The sequence below is a fragment of the Pipistrellus kuhlii genome, unplaced genomic scaffold (assembly GCF_014108245.1).
Source record: "Pipistrellus kuhlii isolate mPipKuh1 unplaced genomic scaffold, mPipKuh1.p scaffold_m20_p_3, whole genome shotgun sequence".
NCBI classification, from domain to species: Eukaryota; Metazoa; Chordata; class Mammalia; order Chiroptera; family Vespertilionidae; genus Pipistrellus; species Pipistrellus kuhlii.
Window position 1 is genome coordinate 27352968 of NW_023425529.1, and position 27776 is coordinate 27380743.

Genomic DNA, 27776 nt, shown 5'->3' on the forward strand with positions numbered 1-27776 from the left:
GAAAGTTGAGCCATTGTAGGGTTTTGTTAAAAATCTAAAGGCAGCAGCATTTGTCTTTGAAGTTCTGAAATTTCTTGGAATTCAAGAAGCTCAACAAAAAGTAACATGGACAATTGGGTTTTCCAAAACTCCATTTTAATTTAGCTTTTAAAATATTATGTCTAGTCATTTAGGAGGGTTAATTCATTCAAAAGAACAAAGTAAGATAATTAAGAATTGGAATTATGAATTATAAATTGGTAGTTACAAAATAGTCACAGAGGTGTAAAGTAAATGATAAGGAATGCTATCAATAATATTGAATAATTATATGCAGTGCAAGGTGAGTGCCTGAAGAAAGGAGGAACACTTTATAAAGTCTCTGATTGTCTAAGCACTATGCCATACACCTGAAACCTGTACCAAAAAATATTGAATGTAAATTGTAATTAATAAAGAAGATTTAAAGAGACAGTGAAGAAAATGTCAAGAGAATTATCACAAGCTACCCAAAGAATTACAGTTCAGAGAATGTATGGCAGGGTATAATAAGTTAGATTATTTCCAATAAAGCCATATAATTTCAGTTGAAAGGCACTCAACAGAAACAGGCCATGATTCTGAGTATTATATACTGGCTCTCATACTGAAAATATTTTCCATTCAGAATATAAAACACCAGATTCCTAATCACTTGTTCTTTTAATTCCTATAGTTTTGTGTGTGTTTTTTTCCTAGTTAAACTGACCTTCTAAGTATGAGAGTAAAGACCAACATCCAGGACTAACTTTCCTAGAGTTGGCAGTTATATTATTCTGTAGTGAAAAAATACTCAAGAGAGAACTGTACAATGTTTGGGTACTAGCAATTCAGCTGAGGGAGTCAGCTGAGACTAAGATTTATACCATTAAAACATACTGTATTTCTTCAAGATAAATAACAAGTTTTCACTATTATTCTTATAAACCTAGGGTTCAGAGACTATTTGGTTCAATATTATCTTAATTTTTTATAGAACTAATAAAATTTTAAGTGTTTTCTAATTGACTACCAAAAGTATGCTAATGTTGAACAATACTAGTCCCAAAATATATGTCAGAAGTATGACTTAGAATGCCAGGAAGTTCTATTCCCTCGTTTGCTGCTTTAGTGACCTCCTTGAATTTAAAAAAAAAAAAAAAAAAAAAAAAAGTTACTTTCTACATTGAATAAAACATAATAAAGTAACTACCACTTATTTCCTTATCTTCTTCTGGTCAAAGCTTAAGTTATACCATAAATCTAAATTTGACTGAAAATTCCAATCTTCTTTAAGAGACATCCCAGTCCCTAGTGAACTAGGCCAGATATTCAAAAAAGGAATGGACAAGGCATATTTTCCATCCATAACCCAACAGATTTCAACATCACAAACAAACCCAGTTATTTAAAAAATAGTGCAGATCTTTGTTTTATTTGCTAACTTATGTTTAGTATTGATTTTTTGTTCTACAAATCTCAATCATTTTTGCCTTTGCCAACATTACAAAATGAACAAATGTCAGCTATGAGGAAAGGGGAGAAGAAAACATTTATGAAATCTTATAAAAATGAACACATTCCCTAGGAAATAGACTCATTTCTCTCATGCCATAGAGGGGAAAATGACTATCCTAAACATTCCAATTGGGCCTCCTCTCTGGAAAATTAGGAAGACAAGGAAACTAATTAATTTCCTAAATACCAGTCTTATAAAAATAATAGCAGAGACCTATGAAAATATATCTCTAGTATCTGACCCAAGAACAGTTGCTGTTCTACTTTGCTACACTTGGCTTAGTTTTCACATAGAGAATGTGTGTGGTTTCACAGGTAATTGGTAGCCCTGAGCACATGTAACTTACAATCACTGAATGAAAAGATTTGCTTTGGTGAATTAAAATGGAACAATTTCTCCAAAATAAAGGGAAAAGGGCAAAAAAAAAAAAAAAAAAAGTTGAGGTAAGCGTTTCATCTATTTATGCATTTAATTTGATGTTGTAAAAGCTTTAGGCATCTAAAAATATACCTCTTTTATTCTTGTAAGTCTGCAAGATTTGGCTTTTGGAATAGAAACAGTTTAGGTGGGGAGGGAATCATTGAATTCTGTATCTATGTTAAAAAAAAAAAAAAGGGGGGTTGACCATAACCCAAGGCCCTAGCTCCTGCAGACTGCCTGTTGTTATGAAAGCAAGGTGCTCCACACGATCTAATCATAGCACTAAACCTTGTTACAAGCCCTTTTACAGCTCCAATATCTGGGTTACATGGAAACACGCTGGAGAGCCTCCTTGTACTATGAAATAAATGTCATTCTGACTGGCATCCTCTCTTCCAGCAAGTAATTTCCCTCCGCTGATAAATCGATACAGCAAAAACAAATGAGAGCACACAATGGGCACAGCGAGGATTACATTTTTATTCATTTCAGAGCCCCTGCAGCCAAGTTTTTTAAGCACAATAGCAGAAAATGATGCATTTGAGCTAGGAAGCAAGAGAGATACATAGAGACATTGAGATAAGAAAAGAAAGACAAAGACAAGGGGGGGGGGAATGGAAACAAAGAGAGAGCCAAGAGACTGGAGGCAAGTGTGTCCCTACCAGGCAGTTCGACACAAACTTTTGTTGGAGGGTAAAATTATTACTTGAATTTCTTTCCAGCTCCTCTTAGATAAGACAGGAGAAACATGTGTACTGCCTTGTTTACCTCTTTATTTTGTAAGGTTGCAGATCATTTGAAAGGGATCTAAGATCTTACTCTTCTTGGATTATTTATCTCAACATCCACACATGAAAAAGCATTTAGAAAAAAAACCAGAACTAGAAATGGTAGAAGAGACAGTCTACCTTTATTCATCTCCTGAGGTGCTTTCAAGTCATTTATGTTTGGTTGTCTTTAAGGCACAGATGGAAAGGGCAAACAAAAGAGAAGGAAGACCACAGTGCCTATAAGAGGAATGGGAAATTCTCATACAGAAATTGTTTAAAATTGATCTTATAAGTCCCTAAATAAATGAACTGGGCTATCATATAAAGGAAACATGACACATGGTTTCAAGTGAAAAGTTTAAGACATTTTGTCTTTGGAAAGAAAAAGAGACAACTATTTCACAAAGCCTTGAAACCCTAAACTGCCTTTGAAGGGATATTATCACATTTCTATTACTTAGCATTTAATTCTTCTCAAGGCAATGGAAGTAAAAATGAATTATAAGTCTTAAGAAGGCTTTACAGATGACATGCTATTGTTATCCTTAAGCTCAACATAAATTATTGGGCAAGTTACTCAACTATCTGTGCCTAAATTTCCTCATATATAAAAATGGGTATGATGGTAAAAGTAACTTAGGGTTTTCCAGAAATTAGATTAGTATAAGTAAACTGCTTAAAACAGTTCCTAACTAAGAGTTGGTGTCAGGCAATTGTAATCATCATCATTATCACCACCACCACCACCATCATCATCATTGTCATCATCATCATCATCATCTATTGCTTCTCAAGATTCACTTACTTGTTGTGTGTGTTAACATATTCTGTTTGGCCTATGAGCTAACAATGTATTCATAACAACACATTCCAGCCACTGCACAATACTGGACTAAATGGAATAATGTTCTCATTTACCCACAGTTTTTAAATATTTTAACTGTTCTGTGAAATCCCAAATTCAGTACATTCTCTCAGAGGATCAAGTTAGAAAATATATCACTATATCTAATCCATAAGTATCGTTTTAATATTTTATTTAACCACTGAAATCTCGGAGATAGTGTATGCCTTTTTCCTCTATAAATATATATTAAACTAATATTCCCTACCATCTCTCCAATGATAATTCTAAATCAGTGTTTAATATATTATAGTCTTAATGTTATTTATTATCTTTCTCTTTAGGCTTTAATTGGATTACTTTTCATTCTTTTAAGTGCTTGGATTAATGTATATTTATAATTCCCCAGTCATTCCTTACTGTATTCCATTGGTCCACCCAATTTACTCCTTAAGAGTGGGTAAGAAATAAGGAGTAGATCACACTGGTTCTTTATCTCTACCAGACTTTGACAATACATGATGAGAAACAGGAAAGGAAAAAAAAAGCAAGCTAGAATGAATGTTGCTGAGTCCTCCTGAACTCTGCCATTCCTTGTCTCTTATATAACCAATAAATAAGGGTGGTTATAAACCTAAATAAGAGTCTCTCAATATTTTTTCATTATCTTCTTCCCCAAAGAGCCCTTTATAAAATCTTCCCTAATAGCTCCCCCATGAAATTTTAACACAACAGATATATTGCATATACTGTATATGTATCTGTGCTTTTTGCATAAAACGGATAAGCCACTTATGCCTCCTAACAACAATTTTTGAGCCTTTGGTCGCAGTATCACCTTTTGAAAATGCATGAACTAATTCTTGTTAGGAGAACTTCTTAGCACTTCTACTTAGCACTCTGGGCCCAATGTATCTGGAGAAGGTGACTTGAAATTCAGCTGTAGTTTGTATGTTTGTGTTTTGTTTTGAATGACTCTTTAAGTACTAATTCATGGTTGTATAATTTATCTTATCCCAAATCCAACTCAGTACTTGGAGGATGGGAGATATTTGGTAGCTTGTAAAGATGCATAAGAAACTACAAAACAGTTTAAGGATAAGAAGTAAGGGGGATGGACAGCAAAGTGAAATTATTTCACATTAAAGCAACTAGGGAATTAGGTAGGTGGAATGTAATTATCTACATTGGAGTTTGGCCAGGCTTCTGGGCTCTTTTGAAGAAGGAAATGTTCTGTGATTTTTAGTGTATAGAGAGGTAGGTCCAAGTTTAACATTTCATTAAAAAAAACAAAAGAATAAAGATTCCTAAGTTCTTTCCCAGAACATAAGTGTCATTCTTCTATAACAAATTTGAAACTGCTTATCAGTCCCATAGGTCCCATACTTCATTGTGAAATAATCTGTCTATCTATCTATCTATCTATCTATCTATCTATCTATCTATCTATCATCTATCTATATATATATGGCTAATATGCAAAGTGTTCCCTTAAGCATTCAACCAGGAGTTTGATTGCTCGTTATGATATGCACTGACCACCAGGGGGAGGCACGGAATGAAGGAAGGCCAGGCTGGCAGCTGGAAGGCTTTGATAGGCCCTGATCGCCAGCCAGGCTTAGGGATCCTACTTGTGCACAAATTGTGTGCACTGCTGGTGCACTGGTCCTCTAGTTATTTCCCAAAGCAATGACCTTGGAAATTGGAAGGTTAGAGAAGAGACAGTAAAATAGGTCCAGCAATCAATGAAAGAAGAGGCACAATTTGTAGCAAATAAAAATCAAATCTGCAGCACTTTGAAATACAAGTTCTTGTTAAGTCTGACCAACATTTATCTAAAATTGAACAAGCCCGTCTATGTTCTTTTGGTTACCTGAAGAAGTAATTCTTAAAAGAGGTTAGTTTTGCTCAAAGTGTACAAACCTTCCCCAATGACTTGGCTGCCAAAACAGTGTAATGAAAACTGATATCTTTGCAAACTCAGGAAGCCAGAGATGTGTGCCCAATAAATGTAAGCAGACATTATATCCTTCATAATCAGGGCAGCACGAAGGTGTGAACTGAATAAATGCCGGAGAAATATCATAACTTCTATTAGATGTAAAGATTGGAGTGTTAGACACCTTTTAGCTCAACTTTCATTTAATTTACAGCTCTCCTTTCTGTAGTTTGAAGGGAGCAAAAAATCTTCGTCTCTAATTTTTTCCCCTTTCATGGCTTGACCATGAAGATGAAATCAGGGAACTTTAATTACCATTCAGAGCCAAAGGCCTGCCCTTTGATATGGAAATCCCATGTCTGGATGCCTTTTTCCAGGCCCCTTCTTCCCATTGCCCAAGAGGAATTTTAAGTAGCTTTGTGACCAGCTGATAATCATGCAGCTCTTTCCTGTTAACTTTTGTTTTAAGTTGCATTATGTTTCTTTCACCAAATTGGAACCAAGGCAAAAAGCAAGGAGGGAGGTGGGCCTGAAGAGATGAGAGGGAGAAAAGCGGGAAAGAGAGAGAGAATGAAAACGAATAGGACTGACTTTTTCTCTCCATTAGCGTTGCCGAATGACAGTGTCCACCCTTTCAGGATGGAGTGTGGCCCGTCCCGCACAAAGCCTCTCACTTTAAACACACAGGGAGCAGGAACCGATGAAAGCTGCCATGTACAGTTACCCCGGCATTGTCATTTGCCTGCTGCATGACTCCCGGCTTTGCTATAATTATTAATTGCACTTGTCAACTGTCATTAATTCCTCTTTAGCATCCCTGTCTCTGAGTAATTAGACAGAACAGCCTCACTGAGCTCATTGTTTAGAGTCCCTTGAAAGAGCCCATGGGCTGTCTGCTGAGAACACCATCAGGAATACAATAGAGCACTTCTCTGTTAACCCTTTGGAGGTGAGACTAGCAAGAAAAGGACTTAGGCACATTTGTGTGGCCTGCTTAGCTCTGCGTGCACTTAAGTCCTGGTCAGCTCCCTTAAACACAGGACCATGTTTTAAATGCTGTTTTTCTGTAGAGAAAAACTATTTCAGTTTATTGAAAGTCAGAGAAAGTTCTCAGGAAAAACAAAATTTCCAAATTAGCGTCACTGTTGGTTTTTTTGCCATTTTTTTTCCATTTGATCTTATGCTTTGTATTTTGCCGAAGCCACATTTTTTTCAGGAAAAAACATATTTTCACATATTTATATGCATATGTTTGAATTATGCTCAAAGGTTTTTCAGGAGATTATGGGTTTCTCTAAGTCAAAATTTAGATTCTAAATTTCAGATGGACAGGATTGAAGCTCCATTTTTATTTAGTCCTCTTATCAGACCCCCAAGTAAGGAATCTGTTGTCAGTGCTTTTAATTGTACAACTGGTGGCTCCGAATACATTTTAAATTTTATTTTAAAACTCCTACACTGGAAACTAAGCCATAACTGGCATTTGGCCAGTTCCCTGATTTTAGCCAGTCTCAGCTGATCAAAGAAAAAAATAGGCTGTCGTGTCAACATAGGAGTGGTAACTCTAAATAAGTATTATTCTAAATAACATAGGTAATATCATACATAAGAAAGCATATCAGTATTTTACCATTGTTGGCATGTAAAACTAAACTCATAGAGCATTGGCCTGCAGACTTGAAGAGTTTCAGGTTCGATCTGGGTCAAGGGAACATGCCTTGGTTTGTGGGCTCGATTCCCTCATCCCCCCAGGAGGCATACAGGAGGAAGCTGATTAATGATTCTCATCATTGATGTTTCTATCTCTCTCTCCCTCTCTTCCTCTTTCTTCCTCTTCCTCTCTAAAATTCATAAAAATATATTTAAAAATTAAAAATAACAAAATAAAACAAAACTAAACTCCTGATAATTATATTTGCAAATTTTAATTCTTAAGCAAATAACACTACTTCAAGAATGAGGTTAGCCATTTTCTAATAATAACATTGTTAATGATAATATCACAATAGCGTTCTATTATTTGTTTAAACCAGTCGTACAATAAAGCTTCTTGAACAAGATGTTCCCACTGAAAAAAAAAAAAAAAAATTAAGATCTGCCAAAACCGGTTTGGTTCAGTGGATAGAGCGTCGGCCTGCGGACTCAAGGGTCCCAAGTTCGATTCTGGTCAAGGGCATGTTCCTTGGTTGCAGTCACATCCCCAGTAGTGGGGGGTGGGGGGGACGGGCACAGGTGCAGGAGGCAGCTGATCAATGTCCTCTCTCTTTGATGTTTCTAACTTTCTATCCCTCTCCCTTCCTCTCTGTAAAAAAATCATTTTTTTTAAATTAAGATCTATGGAGTTTTGGAAAATAAACTACTGTAAATTTTATTACTAGAGTTCATTAGAGCTATTTCCTATTTTTTCTTAGCTACAAGATTTTTTTCAGACATAAGATGTGTAATTTTTAACAATAAAAGTTATTGAGATCTACATATGTGCTCTATCTACTTTATATCCATCAATTCATTTAATATTAAAATCTTTATGAAATAGGTACCATTATCTCAATTTTAAAGATGGAAAAACTGCAAGGAGTAGTGAGGAAAGTTGCCCAGGGTTGCACAGCTAGTCAATGGAGCCCGAAATGTCTATCCTTACCACTCCTCCAGACCACCTCTCCAGGGACTAAGATACTACCTAATTAGGTTTCCATTCACTAGGTAATGGATCTAAATTTCTAGCAGTGTTTCCAAAAGAGCATAATAGATTAACATACATAAAATACGTGTAAAAATGTGATACAAAAATGTGCTGGACATCTTTGGATTTTGATATTCAGTACATTCAATAAGCATATTCAATGTGCAATTCTGTGTGTGTGTGTGTGTGTGTGTGTTTGTGTTTTGTCTGTGTGTCTGTGTGTGTGCATGAAGAGAAAGAGGGAAAATAGATTCCATAGATGTTGAAGATTACTCCAACTCTCCTGGAGAAGTATACATGATTCCTAACTAAATGGGGTTTTCAGATTTACCAAAGAAACAGAATTTTGAGAACCATACAATTAACCCACCACAAAGTGCTAAATGGAATATAATCAATGAAATAGATTGAATGGAAGAGCTAAGATCAATGACAAGCTGTTACAGGGAGGGGAAATGTGAATTATTATTATTATTTAAATATATTTTATTGATTTTTTACAGAGGAAGGGAGAGGGAGAGAGAGTTAGAAATGTCGATGAGAGAGAAACATCAACCAGCTGCCTCTTGCACACCCCCTACCGGGGATGTGCCCGCAACCAATGTACATGCCCTTGACCAGAATCGAACCTGGGACCTTTCAGTCCGCAGATGGACGCTCTACCACCGAGCCAAACCGGTTTCGGCAGGAAATGTGAATTATTAAAAGAAAAACCTTTCTAAGTATTAGAGGTAATAACAATGAATTAGTCTGGTTTGATAAGTAATGAATACCCATCACTAAAATCACTCAAGTTGGGTGATGATCTATAAAAAATGATATAAAGAAATATCTGCAAAGGTTGTAAGGTTGAGTCAGCCTAAATACTGTATAGTGTCATCTTGCATATTTTAGATTTCATAATCCCATAAAATAAATATTAGTAAGGGAGGAAACTTGTATTTGGTTTGTTCTTCAAATCATCTTGAAGAAATTGGTATTGAGCCTGACTTTGAAAGATGAATTGAAGATTAAAAGTAGTGATTAAAAAATAAAAATAAAATTCTAAGATCAAAGATAAAGTAGAAATAATAAACACTTATGGAAAAGATAAATTAAAAATACCTGACACAAATATTAAGTGGAATTGGGTCAGGGACAGAGTAAGTGGGAATGGTGTGAGAGGAGTGGGTAGAAAGTAACAGCATAAAATGTGACTCAGCTAAAGGAAGGAAAACTCTCCAAAGGTATGATCAAGAGGTTTTATCATTGATTCAATGGCAAGTGATGGGGATTATTGAAGATAAAGAGCATAATGGATGAAAGGTGAATCAGGAGACAGCTGGAGTTTGGTATTGAATTCAGGGGGGATAGAAACTTAGTTTTTACTTCTGAGACCATAAGGAATTACTTGACCTCCCTCTACTTCAATATCATTGGATTGTGAATGATGGTAAGAGTTAATCCATGCAAACCATTTAGATAAAGTGCCAGAATATAATGAGTATTCAATAAATGTTAGCTATTATCAATATTACAATATGCATATTGGTGACCAATACATGTTAATGTATGGCTAGTTGGTATAAAATTTATGGTAAAGAGGGAGAGAGATGATTTAGGGTGGCATATTTTTCTAACAGAGCTTTCCAAAGTGGAATGGACTTCCTTGGGGAAAAGTAAATTTTTATTTTAATAAGTATTCATGATAACATTACCATTGTCATTGGCTAGTTATTTATATGGGTAGTAGAAAGGAAACAAAGGGAAGACTGGATGTTGTGAGCATGGTCGTCTGGGTGACTTAACCAGGAGGCTACAGCTTTGCACTCCCCAGGGAATCACCAGTCCATTCCCTGCAGGTCACTGGGGGAAGGGGTCCAACAATGGGGAAGATGGGCACATGTGCAGTAAAGTCAAAATTACCTCAGGAAGGTACTTGCCTGTCAGTCACACCTGGAAACAAAGATCATTAGCTAGAGGGGGTGGGGCCACCGCAAGCCTATGAAAATTTTGGAATACGTGATCACAGACAAGAAACCACCGGGTCCATGGCCATGTGGATCCTACATGCAATGAACTGCAGTTGGGAACACAGGTTAAGCTAGCCTGATGCTGGACTGCACTGTGCGAATATGCAGCAGGAACTCTGGACACTGGCTTTAATCCCACCTCTGCTGAAGATTAATGGAACTTTTTCCTTGGTGGGATGGAGAGAGATGGAACCTTGGAAACTCAGGGGTTTTGTTCCACCTAAATAAATATCACTCATTCTCCACACAAGTCTGAGAAAATTCCTTTTCTCGTGACACTGCAAGAAGACCACTTTCATTAGCAACAGGTGGAAACATGGAGAGCTCCCCACTGAACACAGAGAAAGGGAAATTATCATAATGTTGTAAAGAGGTTTTTCTGCAATAAATGGGAAGGTTAACACATGCCTGTTAGCTTTCTACTCATTCCAAAATGCAGGAGTTATAACTGATAACAGTAAATCTAGCAATTGCCCCTTTCATCATTTACTACTAAAATACTTAGTGCCGAATTCAGTCTCTGTAGCAAAAGGGATACTATTTATGGAATATATTTACCACAACTATACCCCTCCTTTTGCTTTTATTTCCACTATCACATTAGCCACATTTTTATAAGAAATCCATAGTTTCAGTCTTGAAGGAAAAAAAATGTAGGTACTTATTTTCTTCCCTTTTGGGTTGTTATATAGTGTAAACTCTATTAAGAGCATATGCTCTCTAGAATGAGACTGTATTCGAGCACAGTGTCAACTTGCTAAATATCAACATTTCCCTAAGGGTAAACATATATCAATGCATTTAACTATCAAATTATACAAGATTATGCATAAGCTTTTAGGACCTAAAATTTAGGGACTGATATGCCCCTACCCAGGCCTAAGTATTGCTGAGCCAAACTGAACTACCCAATTTTTCAGTCTTTGTACTTTGCCGTCTCAGTCCTCTCCTCATTTACACATTCAAGGCCCAACTCAAATATGATTGTCTTAGCCATGCTTTTTAAATTCCCAGGGCTACTCCCCTGACTTCCCCTCTTCCTTCCCCTGCCTGTGAAGTATTTCCTTCCCTGATACATGAAATATAACTGAGAACACCAATTAAAAGTACATGAGTTAGTGAAAATAAAAGCAAAAGGAGGGGCATAATTATGGTAAATATATTCCACAAATATTATACCTTTGGCTACAGAAACTAAATTTGGCATTAAGCATTTTAGTAGTGATGAGAAAAGGGGCCATTGACAGGAATCAATAGACCAGCTACTCAAGGGCAAGCATAACTAGGGAATTCAGAAAAGTCTCATGTAGTGCATCCATGTGGTCTCGTGTAGTGCAGGTTACAATGAAATGTTTCTGGAACACAATTCTTGGTAGGCATGATGAGTTTTATGGGGCTCTTCCTTACAGCAGTCCTTATGGCCAATGATACCACACTAAAGTTCAGATCTTAAAAGCCTCTTACTTGGGGTCATTAACAGGTATTAAGGGGTATATCTCAATGCATCTCTGGCTTAGTTCAGAAATGGGTTTCAGAACATCTCAAAAGAATTGTATATCCCTCAAAACAGGTTCCCTTAATATAATTTCTCATTATTGGGTATCTCCTAGATGTTTTATGGTAACACAGTTGAGGTTTTTGTCCCTCAAAGAAGTGGAGTTAATGTGTTCTATATAGTCAAATATTACATAAAATGCATATGGTTAAACTCATAGCAAGTTGAACCAATCTTGAGAAAACTGGTATGCTTAGCAAAGTCAACAGCTGGATGCAAAGGACTCGGAAGAGTCTATTAACCTTTGCATTCTGCCTTTCACCAGAGGAGCTGATGTACTTTTGCCACCCACACCCCATCCAAACCCAGGACTTTTGAACAATTTTGAGGCCAAGGATCCGATTTAATTTATTATTTCTTCTGCAACAACCAGCATCATGATTGGCATGTTAATAGTGCAGCTCTGCTATGCAGAGATGCCTCCTACTTCCTTCCTTTCCATCTAACTCTAGGCACAACTCTGACAAAACACTGGAGCAGATGGTGGGCACACCCAAATGGGGTTGCTATCAAGAGCCTGGATGAGCACACATACACGTTTCCAAAATGTCTCATCAATAAATTACTAAAAAGAAGACAAACATAGAAAGCGTTGAACCTTTTGTTTGTCAGTTTTGAGTTATTTTGCTCAAGGAGTATTAAAGCAAGTGGTTAAAATCAAGAAAAAAGATTAAACCCTCCTTAATGAATGTTTTAGATGCCACTGTGCAAGTACTAATACAGGTTGAGCTAAGACAAGCTGGCTGAGAAATATTCACATAAGTAGCATTTCTGCTTGCTCAGGATGACTGCTTCAAACTAGAACTTCCTGAAAGACAATCAGATCTCACCTCTACTCACCTCCATGCAGACTTGTACTTTCTTATAGCTATGCAGCCTAATCCTTCCAAAACTTTAGGTCATAATTCCAAGAGTCATTAGGTTGGAAAACAGCTTCTGGGCAAATTATGTTATTGAAAAACTTTTTATACCAGAAATAATTGTCAAATGATTTCTGCCTCACAGATAATCTTGAGGCCTAATTTTTAAGGCAATTTGGGTATTCTGAAATTAATAGTTTTTATTTTAAGTAACAACAATCTTAAAACAAAAGTGAGAGATGAGAGGATAAATGCAATGGTTTGCTAATAAGTACAAAGGCAAAAGTTAAGTTGACCTTCCTTTTCTGTTCAATTCACCCCACTCTTCTGTATTTCAGAGGCATTTGATAGGAACTTCGATATTTGCTCTTTAAGGATCTATCAGCATCTTGAATTCTATTAAGTTTCTGTGTCACTCCTTTCTAACATCTGTAGTCTTGATGTACAAATTTCCTTCTGCAAACACACTACTTACTGTTAAAAAATTATTCCTATTTCTAAAGTTCAAATATTGTGTCTATGCTTTGCAATATCACTATAAAGTTTAAAAATAGGTTAAATGATCATGTTCCCAAATTCACTTATTTAAGTAGTATCCATATGAAGTTTGTTGCTCAATGAAAAAATATAAAATCCATTTTTAAAAGAGCTTCTTTAAATCTAAAAAGATAAATTCATTTGAATAATCCATGAAGTATATTTCAATATATTTTTAATAAAGTGCTTCATCCCCTGGATCATTTTATTGGAATAATTATTCATTGAGGTGTTCAGTTATAAAAGTGAGAGGGAAAGAAAGGGGGAGGGGGAGAGAGATACAGTAGAACTTTTTTAAAAAAATCCAACAGTAGACATGAGTTGTTCATTAAAGAAATGTAGGTAAAACATGAAATAAAAAGACAAAAAATAAATTTTAATCAGCCATAATCCTGCAGTCTAGGTATAGTCTTTTAGCATTTTGTTTACATTCTTCCAGTATTTTCGTTCCACGCATGATACACCCGTCTGTGTTTTACATGTGCTTCTTGAATGTTTACAAGGTTCTGATTTCCCTAATCATTAAAACATCATTTTTAAATTAAATTATATTCCATACTCATAAAAATCACAATTTTTTAACCCAGAGCACATTTTTTTGTATATAGGTTGTTTCAATTTTGTGTAACTATAAATATATATATGTTATCCCAAAAAATGTATATACACTTTAACAGTTGATAGCTCAATTTTGAAAATGAAATGTATTTTAATAAACAATGCCTTTATTATTCAAAGTGTGTATACATTTTTGGGTGAACAGCCTATATGTATAACATTAAGTAATTTCCAAAAACTACAAGATCAACATTAAAACAGATTTTAAGGTGTATTGTATAAAATAAGCTGAATCTGGTTCAGTAATACATTTGATAGTACTGGCCACTGTAAATGAGAAACCTCTCCTCAATGCAATCTCTTTGGTTGTTGTGGTATTTAAACTTTTGCCAACTTGCTAAATGAACTACGATCTCATGATTTATGTGCATTTGTTGAATTTTTACAAAAATAAAATACATATTTTATGTTTATTCCTCATTTGGTTTCCTCCTATTAATTGAATATTCAAATTATCCCACCACTTTTCTGTTCATTTGTAAGCAGTTTAAATTACATTTCAGTTACATACATGAACATATGAAATTGCCAATAGTCTGACAGTTTTCACAAAAATGGTAATTTGTATAGTTAAACCTAATATATTACAAATGTATTTCTCCATTCCTCCTTTGTTTGTCTGTCATCATTTAAGACAAATAGAAGATTTCTCACTTATGTGATCAAACCTAGAAAGAATTTTCTTTTGTGATTTGCTTCTGATATAATGCTTTAAAAATACCTCTCAACACTACCCACAACTTAAATAAATATTCGCCAACACTATCTCTTAATATCCTTATGGATTCATTTATTAAGAATGTAAAACTTTAACCTTTCTAGAATTTATATTGGCAATAGTATGAGATTTAAATTGTTTCCAAATACCAAGAAAATTGTCCTATAACCAATTAATTCTCACAGATTTGAAATGCCTAAAATTACACTTGCATAAAAAAGCTTTCCCACATTAAGAGAGAATGAAATCCTCTAATTACAGGTTTAACATCATGTTTATATTACCTTACATAATGTTATATCCTATCTAATAAAGAGGGAATATGCTAATTGAATGTCATGCCCTCACAAAGATGGTGGCATCCACAGTCACAAGATGGTGCCCAGTCCCCTCAGCCCCACCAGAACTGCTGCGTACCATATGGCAGGGCCTGCCCCTAGGCAAGTTTGGCTTCTCCCCTAGTCACCTCAGCCCCCTAGCTGTCCAGGGCCAGCCCAAGGCACAGGCAAGCCTTGGATTGACAGCTGCCCAGCTGATGCTTGAGGCACAGGCAAACCTCGAATGGTGGCTGCCCAGCTGCCCAGGGCTGGCCCAGGGTGTAGACAAGATGCCAGTGCCAGCTTCCCAGCAGCCCAGGGTGGCTTGAGACACAGAAAAGTCTTGGATGGTGGCTATCCAGCCTCCCAGGGCCACCCAAGTCTCAGGAAACCAGGGCCTGTTGAGGCTTGTGCTACTGGCTGTGGCAGCAACAGAGGTGTGATGGGGGCACTGCCTTCCCCTGATCGCCGGGTCACTTCCCACCCCTGAGGGCTCCCAGACTGTGAGAGACGGCAGGCAGGCTTAGGGACCCCTCCCTCCAGTGCATGAATTTTCATGCACCGGGCCTCTAGTTATATTATATAATACTAGTGGCCCAGTGCACATCCTTAACGGTGCCAAAGAGGAGGGAAAGGCTCCCGCCACCGGCACTATGCTCGCCAGCCATGAGCATGTCTTGTGGCTAAGCAGAGCTTCCCTTGTGGGAGTGCACTGACCACGGACAGCAGCTCCTGTGTTGAACATCTGCCTCTGGTGGTCAGTGTGCATCATAGCGACTGATCATTCTGCCATTTGCATATTAGCCTTTTATTATATAGGATTATACTGTGGTACAGTATGTCATGCCATATTATATTATACAGCATAAATTGTTTTTATAAAATAGGAGATTTAAAAAAAAATTTCTCTAACAAAACCATAGATACAAATATCATATAAGAAAATAAGAATCAAGGTCCATAATTGCTTTTAAAATTAGTAAATATTTATTACATTTTATAATGAATCTCAGCAGTTCAACTTCACCAATTTATGCAAAATGTATTTTCATTTACTGAATGTGACCATGGGCAAGACTTCTTCCACTGAGAATATGGATAACCTAATTATGCAAAAAGTTTTATGGAGACACTTTGCGTTCAAGGTTTTTTCTCAAATTGAATTATTATTGTTAGAACTGCTTCTTTGTTGCTTAGTATTCTAAAGAAAGATGCAAAATTAAGCCATTGTTTGCTCATATACATTATTTTAAAGACTTCTGGTCAGCAGTTCATGCATAATTTTATTTGGAAGTAAAAATCCTCCTAATTATAATTGCTGAATAACAAAACAATACTCAAGCAGTTGTTATTAAATTATTAAGATGCATATGATCATCTGACTTGAATAAAGTAATACAATTGTAATGTTCCTGTAACTTTTGAATGATTCTCACTCATTATTCCTTATCAGTCAGGAAGCTGAAAGTCAAAGGAATTCTACATAGACCATTATTTTCTGCCATGCTTGTGTTTTAGAGCTGCTTCAAGTGGATTAGCATTGGCTACTCAAGTAGGAAAATCTGGTTCCAAGACCAGTACAATGGAGCATCTTTAGTTAATTGCTTTATCTTACTTATGTTACATTTCAAAATGAACTCTGCAATTCAAATTGTGCTAATGAAATTCCCCTGGTGCATATGAACATATACTAGAAACACCCAGAAAAATAAGCTTCTAACTTTATGCTAAACTATTCAAATGGTATCAATATTTAAGAGGTATAGCATGAAGACAAGATGATCAAGCATTTAAACAAATAATTTTGAGTTAAAAACTATAAGAGTATAATACACTTAGATTTGAATATTCTGTGAGCATGCTTTTCATGGTGTTTTCGTCTATAATGTTTTATTAGCTTGAGAAAACTAAGCTGAAAGCATTTCTAAAAAGGCGTCTATTCAAGACGTTGAGTGTAGCAATAAAAGATGATCTACCATGATTTATAAGGACTTATGAAAAAATGAGGTATAGAATTTTATACTGTTCAGGAAATACAGAATCACATCATGAGCTATTAATGAAGAAACAGTGATTCAAATCAAAGACTGCACTTTTAGGAATCAGTTCTACTGTATGTTGCTAAGAACTGTGGATGAAGGTATAGAAAGTGGGCAGTTAGTTGCACAGGAATAAAGCATCACAAGCCCTATATCTGTATAACTGTGTATAACTGTGTAAATCAGCGCCTTCTTTTTTTTCCTGCCCCTTCTTGTTTGCTTGTTGTGTATGTTTTGTGTGTGTGTGTGTGTGTGTGTGTGTGTGTGTGTGTGTGTGTGTGTTTTTCTTAATAGCCAGGGTTTTGATTTCAGAGGGTCATTGGATTTTGCCATAGCCTTTCAAGTCTTGTTAATTATTATGTGTTTGGAGTAATGCACATTTTTATCTACAGGTGGCAGACCTTTGTTAAATCAACTTCAATCATATTCAGTATTTTGTTTTGATGGTGTGTGTTTCACCCCCCACTTCAACTGCCACCCACATTAAAATGTAAGAGTGTGCTGCTCCGAGTTCTCGTTAATGTTGCACAATTTAGATGACAGATTTGTCAACAAAGTGGCTCATTCTCAAAGGCCAGCGAACCCTGTTGAGATAAATGCCTTAAAAATTGTATATTGCAGAGTAAGCTTTAATTATAAAGAACTCACTTGACAATTTACAATATATTGGGATTATTTTTCTCTTTCAAGCAATAAAGAGTTTTATTTTCTAGATTAGGGTGACTGGATGAAAAAAAGGGAGAGTGGACTTGATGAACAGTTAAAGCTAAGAGCCTGCTTATTTGCAAGTAAGAGAGAAAGGTGATCAAAAGGTATATCTAAAAAAAACAACCACTTAGGATCACAAATTATTAAGTAGCTAAATGGTTAAAGCAAGTAACTATAAATGCAATGACGTTTTAAAAGAATGTTAAAACAGAAGCAGATAAGCAAAACAAAAATAACTACCACTGATGGAATAAGTAACCAATATCTTCAATTTACCTCTGCAAAATCTTACATTTACAATACCTATGTGAGGTACTTATTTTTTGTGTGTTACTTTTGTTCAATGCAATATAAACTCTGATATTCAACTCAGCCTTTTTGTGCATACTGTTGATATATGTAGAGGATGTTTTAACATGATATTTTTTAATTTGTATACAAACAAAATATTCAATACTTTATATTTCTAAAACATTTTGGCAATATTTGATATCCTGTAGATTTCTTTAAAGAAAAAGAATACTATCGATAGAAAAAAAATAAATGCTTATTTTAATATTCTATTATTCTTCATTTCCAATGTGGGGAAATCTTAAGTATCTTAAATTATTTTTCCTAAATTTGAAAGATGTACTGTTTGCAACCATGTCTCTCCCTCATATAATGCACCACTAAAGAAATAAAACTTGAGTCATAACTATTTGCTGTTTTATTTTAACATTTATATATTATGAAATATATGTATACAACATACATAGTTTAATAAATGGTTAGAAAGTCTGCAGCCATGTAACCACCACACAGGACATTACTGACACTCTCCCTTGGGTGAGAAGTGTTCTGAACCAAACCTCCCTCCCTCAACTCAGCTTCTTTTTTCATTCCCAGAGATCAGCACCCCCTGGCTCATTTAGTAGTATTTTCTCACATTTTTTTTTAATAGTTTTACCTTCAACAATGCATTTCCGAACAACAGAATTGATCACCTGAAATCACTCTTATGTCTTTCATTATTTTTCCACTTAAAATTAATTAGATCACTAAAATGTGACCATTTCATCACTTCATATTTTATTGAACGACTATTCCACATTCTCTCTCTGCTCCGTGGCAAATGAAATGTCTCTACTTTTTGGCAAATACAAATATTTCTCCTGCGGATATTCTTGACCATGTCTCCTGAAACACAAATGCACGCATTTCTACAGGATGTTTATGTAGTGTTGCTCTGCGTCAGCAGCGGTATAAATCTCAGCTTTGCTAGGTACTATATCAGAGAGTGATTGCCCCCTTGCAGGTCCCAACAAGTGCTCTGTGAGCCTGATGCTGCTCTGCATCCTTGTCAATGCTTTGACCTGCCGGCCATTTTTCCCCCTTCTGAAGCATTCATGGTGCGATCTCATTATGAGTTAATTTATATTTCTTTGAATAATAGTGAGACTCAGCACTGCTTTTATGTTTGGTAGGTTGGACATTGGGATTTGTTGTTTTGCCTATTTTTCTATTGGATTATGTGATCTTTGATTGTGACTCTTAGTTTTTAAAAAAATCTATTCTGGATATCACCTGTGTCAATGCTGTTTTGCAAATTTTTTCTACCATTCTATGTCCTGTCTTTTCACTCTAGTTATGGTGTATCTTAAAAACAAAACAAAACAAAATAATGCAGGCCCTAATATAAATGATAAACACTGGGTGAAAGGATGTGTCAATCATGAATTGTTAAAAAATGCAGCACGAGGGTGGGGAGGTGGTAAAGGGTGAGGGCATGTATGTTGGGAAGAGGGGAGAGGTAGTATATGGAAAATCTCTGTATCTTTTTCTAATGGTGTGGTGAACCAACAACTACTCTGAAAAATAGTCTACTAAAAATAATGTAGGACATGTGCTTTTTCCCCTACTCTAGGTCATAAAGTTATTGTTAGATTCTCTTACATTAGAATATGGAATAATCTCTTACAGGAGATTTTTCTTATTGATTTGTCTCTTACACTTAGTTTTTATTTTATTTTATTTATTTATTTTTAAATATATTTTATTGATTTTTCACAGAGAGGAAGAGAGAGGGATAGAGAGCTAGAAACATCAATGAGAGAGGAACATCGACCAGCTGCCTCTTGCACACCCCCTACTGGGGATGTGCCCACAACCAATGTACATGCTCTTGACCAGAATTGAACCTGGGACCTTTCAGTCCGCAGACCGATGCTTTATCCACCGAGCTAAACCGGTTCTGGCTCTTACACTTAGTTTTTAATTAACTGAATTTTTTTTTTGGTGTGTGTGTGTGTGTGTGTGTGTGTGTGTGTGTGTGTAGTATGAGGTTGAGATCCAATTTCATTCTTTTCAATTAAAATCACATTTCCCTGTATCATGCACTTAAAAGTCTGTTATTTTTCTACTGCTTTTAAGTATCACCTTTATTATAAATAAAATGTCCACATATCCAAGAAGTTTCTGAGCTCTCTGTTCTTTCTCATTTGTCTACTTACCTATCCCTGTAGTAATGCCCCACTTTCTGAATTAAGAGAGCTCTTTAATATTGGTAGGGTAAGTAATCCCACCCTTCCTTCCTTCCTTCCTTCCTTCCTTCCTTCCTTCCTTCCTTCCTTCCTTCCTTCCTTCCGTCCTTTCTTTCTTTCTTTCTTTCTTTCTTTCTTTCTTTCTTTCTTTCTTTCTTTTTTTGTTGTTGTTAAGAATGTCTTGACTATTCTTTGCCTTTTGGATTTCAGAATCAACTTGTCCCATCTCACACACACACACACACACACACACACACACACACACACACACAAAACTATCCAAACAAATAACAAAGAAACCAGCACAAAACAACCAGTTGGCATTTTGTCTGTGATTACATTGTACTTACAAATCAATTTGGAAGTAAGGGACAACTCTCCACTATTGGATCTTTCAGTATATAAACATGGTTTACCTCATCATTTAATCCAATCCTGAAAATATTTCTCAATAGTTTCACAATTTTTCCCATAGAGGTACTGCACATCTCTTATTACTGTATACTAGATAAAAATTGATGCTGATATATAGAAATGTAGTTGATTTCAGCATATGCATCAACTTTACTAAATTCTCTTATTAACTTATATCATTTGCCGATGATGACAATTGGTTCATTGTTTCTCAATCCTATGAACTTTATTTCCTTACTTTGCTTTACTACATTGGCTGCTGTGATGTTGCCTTTGTCATCCCTGATAATAGTTATTTGCCCCTTGCCACTTGCTCTCTTGCTCAATCTCATCAGAGCTTTGGAAAACTCATTCATCATTGGCAGCAATCGATTTTTCACTTTCTTTGTACTCTCTTTCACTTCATTAAGTTTGCTCTTCAATTTCTTCCTTCTGCTACTTTAAGTTTATTTTGTTGATCTTTTTAAAATTAATTCTTGGACTAATAATTTTACTATTTTTTCTAATACATTTATTTAGGGCATAATAATATTACAGGCATTATACACTTGATACCCAAAGAAAGTTCACTTTTGTTTAGTCTAAAATATTTATTGTTTCTATTGTGATTTCTTTTTAGTTTTGAAACTTTTTCTAGCTATATGTTTGTTATTTATTTGAAGTTTAATTTAATTATGATTCTAAAACTTTGAAATGGCTGAGAACTAATATATGACATTGTACCATTAATGTTTATAACTGTTTCATGTGTTCTTCAAAATAAAATGAATTTTGTAAATGTATGCAAGATTGTATGTATGTCTATCAGGTCATTTCTTAATCTTGTCTTTCAATTCTGTATCCTTACTAACTTTCTCTGTCCATTTTATTTCACCTTTTACTGAGAGAAGTGTGATACTGTCACTGTTATTGTAGATCTGTTTCATAATAATTTTTTAACTTTATAATATTAGGGGCACTTAATTTAATATTATTTTATGCCCCTAATAAATCAAAACGTATCTTCAGTAAACTTTAGGTCTTTTAAATCTATTTTGTAGACATTAGTGCTTACATAATAAATTATTTGCATGATACAGTGTATTTCTTTATTATTGAGGTCATACACAGGAGGAATCAGTGCTTAATGAATATACCCAACAATAGACAGGCATAAGTGGTACAGTGAGGAGCTGAACCCAAACAGTGCACCTCCAACACTTATATTCCTCAACATTATGATTCTCTTACAAGTTACAAAGATTAAATTCCACTTAGTTTCAGAGGTAAAATGCTCTCACTCTAATGTCTGCAAAAAATTTCTCACAGATTGCTACTTAATTGTGATTTTTCACTTAACTTTCACAATTTCTCACTCCTTTAATATTGTAAAGCAGCATTTTGTAGCCAGTGTGCCACAAGAATTCTTAAAACATGCAATACCTTATTGTAGATGATCAAATAAAAAAATGACAGCAGCCAACATAATAGTTGTCTGGTATACGTGAATCAAAAGCATACCATTTTTTTTGTCAGATCGGCAAGAAATATATTTTTTGATGTGCTGAAAAATTTTGGCAATTAGTTTATGTGTTCCATCAAATAAAAATGTTGAAAATAGCCATTCTAAAGTAAGAGAATACTTTTAAGAATACTTATACAAAATTCTTAGTCAGAACTGTATAATATCCTATAACATGAAGTGCTCAAATTTATCTAATCACAACTCTATTGTTGGGCAGTTTAATCAATCTCAAACTATTCCCATTATAAATATATGACAATTAACATATTTACATACTAAAGTTACCACCTTTAATTATTTCATTAAGTTAGGTTTCTTAGAAATGAAATTGCTAGATGCTGTTACGTAGGCCCTAATATCTGTTCTCTTATTATTCCACCTAAAAACCACTTAACATTTACATTGCAAGACAAAAACTACATTTTCCAGGCTTCTCTGCAGTGTGGCATGCCATGTGATTATGTTCTAGTCAAGGGAATGTAAGTGGAAGGAATGTGGACATCTTTCAGAAGATATCCTTAAAGGGAGAAAGCATGATCTTCTCCTAAAAATATTCCCTTTCTGTTACTGGAATATGAATATGAAGGCAGGTATGCCAATATTCGATATTCTAAGACTCTAGGTAAAAGCCACATGTTCAGAGTAAGAGATGCAGGATCCGGGCCCCTGAGGACCGTGGAGCCACCCAATGGCTCTGAACTGCCTACACAGACTTCACATCAAAGACATATCAAGTTCTATCTTTTTAAAACTATTTCATATTACTTTCAATCAAATGTTTTTCAAAGGAATAGAGTGGAAATGTTGCATAGAATGCTTTCGAAACAGTTAAGGTTCTTCATAGAGATGGCTAAATCACTTCCTAGAAAATTGAGCAAATATAACCTTTCCCCAACATTATTGAAAGCACCCACCTCCCCATCTAGCACTGTCATTCCAAACTATTTTTTACCTGTTAGATAGTGATAGTAACTTTTTATTAGGTGGATAATAAATTTGTATTTCTTTTGGTAGCTTTTTATATTAAACTAGAGGCCAGATGCACGGAATTCATGCACAGGAGGGGGGACCCTCAGCCTGGCCTGCACCCTTTCCACTCAGGGGATGTCCTAAACCGGCAGTCAGACATCCTTCTCACAATCCAGGACCACTGGCTCCTAACTGCTCCCTTGCCTGCCTACCTGATCGCCCCTAACCACTCTGCCTGCCTGCCTGCCTGCCTGCCTGATCACCGCTAACTGCTCTCCCCTGCTGGACTGATCACTTCTAACTGCCTCTGCCTCAGCTCTGCCACTGTGGCTTTGTCTAGAAGGACATCCGGAAGATAGTCCAGAAGATGTCCAGTCTAATTAGTATATTAACCTTTATTAGTATAGATTAATTAAATTCCTCAATAATAATTTGTTCTTATGTCTTATTTTTTAAATTATGAAGTTAGTGTCTTTCTTATACTATAATAGTTATTTATGTGTAATGTTTTTCATATTTATTAGAAGTAGGCCAGTTTGTGATTTGCCTTTTACTTACACTGGTAGTTTTACTAGTGAAATTATAGAAGTTTTATATTTGCAATATTCATTTGTGACTTATTTCACTTCCATTAGCATAAAATCCATTATTCACTACTCCTTCCTGCATATTGTATTTCATTTTTCTGTGACTACATGAAGCTTTATTTATAAATTTAAGATTATTATTTAGATTTGTAACAATTTAGTTTTTAAAGAAGGTAAAAACCTCTGTTGTTACTAAGGGCTTTCACAAATAAATGTGTAACTTGAAGTTTTAGAAACATAGTCTCAAGATTTTAAGAATGGATTAGCACTTTTTTTTTCTTATTCTTTTTAGGACTTGAAAGACAACGCCTTTTCCATCCTACAAACCTCTTCACAACAACAGGATCAGTTATCTCCAAACTTTTCAAAAATGTATATGCATATAAGTTATATTATATTCATATATACAGATATGTTAATTTCCTTAGAAGCTGTTTATTTTGTCTAATTTTCATGTAAACATCCTGTAGATACATTAGGACATAAAAATTCTTATTCCATGAGGCCACCCCATGACAGTCAGTCAGCCACAGATTAGAAAAGGATTTTCAACTGTAGGTCTGTAGTGAAACCTTCAATTCCCATTTCCAAGAGTATAATTTTTTTTTTTTGAAAAAACAAACAAGAGGTTCATATATGCCTACACATAGAGATGCCCACAAATAGATGTCAAATGAATTGGAATGGGCCTCGGCAAAATTGCACTTTTGTATGTGTTTATGAAAGCATTCCCTAGAATATTTAATAGTCTATCGAAAATTTTGTAAAATGCATGATCTACTCATTGTGACTCTAAATATTTCTTTTGTAGAAAAACCAACAAATTATCAACTGTTTTAAAACACGTCTATCAATGGAATAAAAAGCTTTTGCAACTTTAAAAAAATGTGTCTCTCATTAAGAAAATAAAAAGAATGTTGCTATCATCTGCCAGTTTGGGACATTACTTTTATAATGTAATGTTTCAAAATCATAATTACATATCTAGTTGTCATGTGACTATTATAAAAACTATGTACTATAGTTTTATATGCAGATGTCATAAATGTTACTTATAAATTAACAATAAGAGAAGGCATATAAACTTCCATTTTGGGGAAGAAAGCAAATGTAGTCATTGATTTTTCAAAGGTGTGTATTATGTTTTTTATGACTGTACCTTTTTCCTGCCCAGTGCAGTGGCAAAATTCTCTGTTCAGCTTTCAGAATCTTGTAAACAGATTCAAACAGGAATCGTGTCAGCAAAAGGAATGCTGAAAAAAATAAAATTAAACAATTAACAATGCACATTTCTTTTTTAGTAAATCTATCAATATAAGACTTTTGGAAGCAAGAGTTAACTAAACTTTACAAACAATTTATGAATATATACATATCTAAATTTATAGAAATATACACTGAGTGGCCTGGCCAGGGCAGTTGGCCGGCCTGCCTGCCGGTTGGTCAACTCCTAGTAGAGGGGACAATTTGCATATTAGCTTTTTATTATATAAGATATACACTGAGTGGCCAGATTATTATGCATTCAGAGATTATAATAATCTGGCCACTCAGTGTATAATAATTATAATAAAGTCATTGTTTATGAAAAAAGGCATTAATTTGGCATTGTAATACCACCAGAGTTAATCTAAAAATGTATATGCATATAAGTTATATTATATTCATATATACAGATATGTTAATTTCCTTAGAAGCTGTTTATTTTGTCTAATTTTCATGTAAACATCCTGTAGATACATTAGGACATAAAAATTCTTATTCCTTGAAATGATTTATGAGAGATCTTCAGGTAGCCTCATGGGTCCCTTATTTTATTCCATTCAAAGATATGACAGTAATGGTCAACTCATAATTGTTTTGTGGGAGTCACCCAGCTATCTCTACATTCACATCCCTTACTCCAGGTATCTCTATGAAAGCCCAGCTCAACCTCAGAAGCAATGCACTTGCCACTTTCAGGAATGAATCAAACTGAATCTGCTACCAATTTCCCCAGACTGGACAGAAATGGCCCCTGGCAACCAATTGAAATACCCAAGCATCAGACTTCTGAAAGCAGGAACATGCATATGGTGGCAGCCACAGCATCAGTTCCAGCTCTGTCTCCTTCCTGTCAGTTCAGTTCACGGAGAACTGAGAATGCCTCAGGGTTCATATTATACCCCAGATTGCTCAGTTTTGACCACAAGGCTTATGGAATTTGAGATGTTTTATTACCATAGAGTATCTATCTGGAGCATCATTGGTAGGGAGGAATTTTACTTCATTCCAACATCAGAACTCTTAACAATATTGACAAAAATCCTAACATCCCCTCATAGACAAAGTGAAGATTGCACATAATTTCACAAATTACTCCATTAGAGATTTTCCAAAAATGACAAAAATTATTAAAATTTTGAACATCAGAAATTATGCTGCTGCAATACAACAAAGGTTGTCAGCCATTTTAATATAATTATTTCTTTTCTTTAAAAATGTTGCTTAAAATATACACCAAACTGTACTCTTTTTTTTTTTTTTTCAGTTAAGTGAAATGTCACATCTGACTACCACAGTGAAATTTACTTAAAAATGAAACAAATTGTGCCATATTCTATATTTGGGCAACACAGAAATACACAGGTGGTAATTTTACCCACAAGAGGGAGCCTGTATTTATATTTATAAATATTTTTTTTTGTCAGAGAACTCAAAAAACTTGAGTTAAAATATAAAATTCTAAAAAAAAAATATCATAATCTTTATGTCAGATCAAATTTTGAAATAGTCAAATTTCAATAGGCATATTTTCCACCAATTATAAGATATCAGAATATCAGAATATTAAAAATATAATTGGAATTTTTTAAAATTCCCAACCTATATTATAGTTAGTGTATTTTTTTTTTCATATATAAGAATACACATGTAACTTCCAACGCAGCCTAAGAGAAAATATATTTGAGGTGCTGCAACATTACTTGGGTAAAATTGACTAGAATTACTATTAGTGCCCTATATCTAGATTTACACAAAAGTAAAAGGATATTTCAGTCATCCCCTTATCAGAAAAAGCAGCAAAATAAAAAGGGAAAGGAAAGAGGCTATTATAAAACAATAATTTTCTATGTATTTATGGAACAGAAAATACCCTATTTTTAAAATTATGGTGATGGCCATTTTCACTAATATCACTTAAAACTTGCCTAAGATAGGCACCATGATGAAGTTTCCTTTCTTAGAGTTGTGAGAAGGGTCTCTCTTCTTTAAAAATTTAACTATGTAAACTTGATTCCCTACTATCCTATAACCTCCATACATAATATTTTAAATTAGGTAAAAAATTTAAATAGATATACTCTGCGTTTTATAAAAGTAAAATATATTCATTAACTTAAAAACCACCTTATAAAAATAATCTTGGCAATTGTATCAAACCAAAGTAATCTGTCTTATCATAGTAAGAGACACAGTAATAATTCAGTTGAAATTTGTTTTGTGATCCTTTGTAAAGACAGATGATAAACTGCCTCTCCCTGCCACCCCCCTCAGTTCTCTTCTCATCTACTTGAAGATCCTATATAATAAAAGCCTAATATGCTAAGTATCTGTAGGACCGGTCAGCTGTTCAACCAATCAAAGAGTAATATGCTAATGATATGCTAAGGCACATGTGTCAAACACAAGGCCCGCGGGCCAAATCCGTCCCGCCAGGCCTTGCAATGTGGCCCGCACCGCGCTGTCATCACTGCACTCCGCTGCGTTTCCATCACAATGACAGTTTATGACTGTTCAGTAAACCATTCGGCCCTCGATTTAGGCTGGATTTTAGATTTTGGCCCCTTCTCTGATTGAGTTCGACACCCCTATGCTAAGGCCACTCAACTGCTCAATCTGAGATGCATTGACCACAAGGGGGCAGATAGTCAACTGATCAACCAGTCGCTATGACATTCCCTGACCACCAGGGGGAAGACCCTCTGACTGGTATTATAGGTTAGCTTGCTGCTGGGGTCAGGCTAATCAATTGGGACTGAGCGAGAGAGGCCAGGCACACTCTGGAGCCCTCCAGCAGTCCCTCCCTGGCTGGCCAACCTCCTGCATCCCTCTCCAGCTCCAATCATGCACTGGTGGGGTCCTTCGGACTGGCCTGCACTCTCTCACAATCTGGGACCCCTTGGGGGATGTCAGAGAGCCAGTTTTGGCCCTATCCTGCAGGCCAGGCCGAGGGACCTCACTGGTGCACGAATTCATGCACT

At 35.3% G+C, this 27776-nt stretch overlaps 1 protein-coding gene across 2 annotated transcripts in view; it reads right to left on the reverse strand.

Moving 5' to 3' along the window:
• SOX5 (SRY-box transcription factor 5) overlaps positions 1-27776 on the reverse strand; it is a 941098-nt gene that overhangs the window by 663004 nt on the left and 250318 nt on the right. For both annotated transcript variants that reach the window (XM_045587843.1, XM_036455682.2), the window contains exon 4: positions 24692-24785. The gene's annotated coding sequence lies outside the window, so the exon portion shown is untranslated. The remainder of the gene's footprint in view (positions 1-24691; positions 24786-27776) is intronic.